We start from the raw sequence: 3787 nt of genomic DNA, 5'->3' as shown, positions 1-3787 counted from the left end.
CTTTTTCTTTTCATAATTACCAAAAAAAAAAAGTAAATAAAGAGGAAGAGAAGAGGGTGGAGAAGGGGATAAAGGCAGCTGCAAAAACCAAAATGAAGCGCCCCACGCACAAACACACCAAAAAGAGATAAAAGTTGATGAAAAACGGGGAAGAAACAAGTTTGTAGCCAAAGTCTTTCCATTTTTTTTTTTTTTTGGCAAGTTTTTTTTCTTTTCGTTTCTTCCCCCTTATTTGGTTTGGCTTTATCTGACAAATGAGCAGCATATCCTGTTGATCCTGTTGCTGCTGCGTGTGAACTTAACTCGCTTAAAAGTTTAATTACAAAAATCATTAAAAGCTTATAAATTAGCTGCCTGAAGATATAAAAGTAATAATAACTAAAGAAGAATTGTGCAAATTTAATTATAACCTGCATTAATTAATACATTAAACGTGAGGAAGAAGCACAGGGAGAGGTGGAGATCCAAGTAATATCAATCAACGCCAAATGCAGACAAACATATTCCCTAAGGATATGAGAACCTGTTCTCTTTACATCCTTAGAATGAATGAATGCCAAGAATTATGCAATTTGATCTTGGGCTGGGGTCTTTCTATCTCTATCTCTCTCACTCTTGGGTTATTGCTATTCTTTGGCTCCCTTTGGCTTCCCCTTTTTTGGGCTTTCATAATTTATTGATTTTATATGGCGTCACATTTGTCTCCTTTGGACCCGCTGACAGTTTTTGCCACTGTCAGACAAACTCTGACAGTTGCCGCTTGTCAGCAGAGTTGGCTGTCACTTTAATTGCAACTGACGCATTGCCAAAAATAAAACATTTCCAGTTGCCCAGTTGCCAAGTTGCCATCCCTTCGTCATAAACTCCATGCCAGTTGGAGTCGTCTGTCATTTCAATTTCCCAGTTGACAATTGGTGGCAAGGTGCTTCTATACTCTCCTATATATATTCATAATATATACCGAATCGTATACGGTTTGCCCAACCAAATATACATATATGATTAAGTAATAATACCTTTACCATATTCCCGATCAGCGCACTATGTGTGAGTGTGTGTGGTAGCGAGTGTGTTGATGCCAACGGAAGTTCGTGGCTTAAGTCTTTTGTTTTGCGGTTGTTCCAGTTTTACCCCAAACCAATAATTATGAGTATATCGTTGCATCATATGCAAAAAGTTGACCAACAAACAACTTTATACCAGTTGATAAGATGAAGAAATTGCATAAGTCATAAATATTTATGCATATGTCTAGATTAAGTGAGGTAAAATGGATGGCTATAGCAAGGATATTCATTAAATGGACTGGGTCAACTGTGTGATTATTTATAGATTAGGAATCCAAGTAAATTCTATAAGGAGAAAGCGTTAAATTATTTCACTTGTGTGTTCCTCAATTGGTTTGCCTTATTAATTATCAATTAATTAATCCCTCTTTGACATCGACTAAGAACATTTGACAACATTTTCCATATAAAAAATTAATAATTTTTAACAACAAACCAATAAAGGTTTAGTTCATAGAAGGGCAATTTATTGCCACAAGTTGTAAGAATTCTTAAGATCGTCTCGAATTTATTTCAATTATCCCGACAATTTGTTTTATTCTCTTATAAATTTTCCAACTTTATGTTAACCCCTTGTGTTTAAGGATCTTTCATTTGCCGCCATTTCACATACTTATAATGGCCATTAATATACATTTTCTTATTTCGTTTTATAACATTTCACAATTTGATGAATAGATAATGCTTAAATTCCGTAGTCTTTAATTAAAAGTCATAAACAAGTTTATCATGCCAGCTAACCGCAACCCTTTTTTTGGTTTCTACCCTCATTTCAATTCCATTCTAATAGACCTTTCACTCATTTCCTACGAGAGCGCTGCAGGTGCAAACTTTGCTAAAGAAGTGAGAGACAAAGTAAAAAGCAGCTTGAATTAAAATATATTGTAAACAATTAAAATGTAATTTTTGTGCCAAAAATCCCAAGGCAGCTGCCCTGTCATTTCACTTGTGTGGAGAGCATGGGCTGGGGGGCAGGCAGGAGGACCTGTTGCATCCTTGCTGGCTCACTCATTAACGGTTTTACAGTTAGCCAAGCGTAGTAAACTTTTGCTTGTTGATTAATAAATTTTGATAGGCTACCAGAAGTCCACATACATATACATACCTACTTTTTTGCATTTTAAATGTCGCATCGCCTGCAACATGCAACCGAAGAGCAGAGCGTGACCAAAGCTTAACCCCGAAAGAAGAGCCAAAAAATAAATGAGTTCTGAAACCCTTCATCTAAAAAAAAAACTAGTAGAAGCGTGTGGCATGGTCATTCATTTCGATTTCTACGCTTTCTACACTCACTTTGTCGTCATCGCGTCTGCTTTTCGTCTTCTTCTGCTTTCTGCTGTCTTTTTCTTTCCACGAACAGGTGTAATGATTTTTGACTGTCCGGTTTGGGGTTTGTTTTTTTTTTTTTTTTTTGCACCTTGACTTTCTGCTTCCGTTTCATTTCATGTCGATAAATTTTTCGATTTTTGTGTGGGGATCATTTTTTTTGTATGTATATTTACTTCCTCCTCGCTTACAAATACAGGGTGCCATTCAATCCAACTTCTTTACTTGATTTTGCTGCATTAATTTGGCTATGTTTACTTCTTTGCTGTTGCTTGAATCTTTTATTAAAAGATCAAAGTTCAAATCTGTATTTAATCATTCAAAATTTGTATTTGTTTATTTCTCACCCAATTCTTTGCGCCGCTGATGCTCTTTGGACTTTTCCTGAACACAAAGTGAGAGAAGATAATGCATCATGGGCAATACAACTAACAATTTGGGAAATGTTCTCCATGTAATTTCCATAATTCAAATGAAAATTTTAATTTTGAAGTCAAAGTCTACTATCTAAAGAGCACCCTCTTCACTTTTGTCCCCTTTGAGTTTAATTGTTAACTTTATACTAAGGACTTTATTAACACAAGTCCTGCAATGAAAATGCATTTGACGCCAACACTGAAAACAATTTTATTTGGAGTTTCTGGAATGGACATCACAGAGAAAGACAAATTTCTTTACATCTTGGCCCTTTGAGGTAATTATTTGTTAAGTGTTCGATTGAACTTCTCTCAGTGTACTACCCTTCAATAAATTTGTAAGTACACACCACAAGTTAACTTCCTCAATATCAATCATTACGCTTGCTACAATATATGTATTTCCTAAATAACAACCCTCTCCTCATTATATCACCGATATCGCTTATACTTTCTTCATAAAGCATATTTAGCATGTAATGTGGTCCCCGAAAACAACGACAATGTTTCCGTTCGGATAGGCTGTCGTTCGTTCAGGTGTTGGCCACTAAAAAATTAAAAAAAAAAAAAAAACTGGGAAAAAATAAGTTTACCCTTTCATTAAAAAAAAAAAACGAGGGGAAAAAATGATATATTTAATCCGTTCTTCGTTTTGGGCAGTGAAGCGTCTTCGATACGACAAGCAGCAGCAAATGATAAACCTGATATGGAACACACTTAAGGGCTCAACGCAACTCAGCTGAACTTTGGTTAATCTGCCAAGTTGCTCAAGTAGAAACACAGTCCAGTCCAGAGCGGCAGAAGGAAGCAAGAGGAGCGACAGGCAATGAAATTAAAATACATGTATCGGATAAGATGGCACAAAGAGAGGAAGAGGCAGGGTTTGGAGTATGGAAAAGAGATCAGTCGCAAATGCAATCGTCTTGCAGGTGGATTTCTCAAGTGGCTGCGTCCGCTTTCTTTCTAGACAGTCAATAC

At 36.1% G+C, this 3787-nt stretch overlaps 1 long non-coding RNA gene across 6 annotated transcripts; it reads right to left on the bottom strand.

Annotated features, from left to right (window-relative positions):
- Positions 1-1650: 1650 nt before the first annotated feature.
- Positions 1651-2872, bottom strand: LOC137582812 (uncharacterized). 6 transcript variants are annotated; one of them, XR_011033324.1, is made up of 4 exons: positions 2741-2872; positions 2361-2671; positions 2173-2291; positions 1651-1902 (listed from the first exon to the last, which is right to left on the bottom strand). It is a non-coding gene; the product is annotated as an uncharacterized lncRNA (long non-coding RNA). The 6 variants fall into 6 exon arrangements; XR_011033320.1 differs by lacking the exon at positions 1651-1902 and adding an exon at positions 1930-2117; XR_011033323.1 differs by lacking the exon at positions 1651-1902 and adding an exon at positions 1930-2111.
- Positions 2873-3787: the final 915 nt, after the last annotated feature.

This window comes from Drosophila tropicalis, unplaced genomic scaffold (genome assembly GCF_018151085.1).
Source record: "Drosophila tropicalis isolate 14030-0801.00 unplaced genomic scaffold, ASM1815108v1 contig_859, whole genome shotgun sequence".
NCBI lineage: Eukaryota > Metazoa > Arthropoda > Insecta > Diptera > Drosophilidae > Drosophila > Drosophila tropicalis.
Note: the sequence above shows the minus strand (reverse complement) of the source record. Positions and strands in the feature narration are given on the sequence as shown.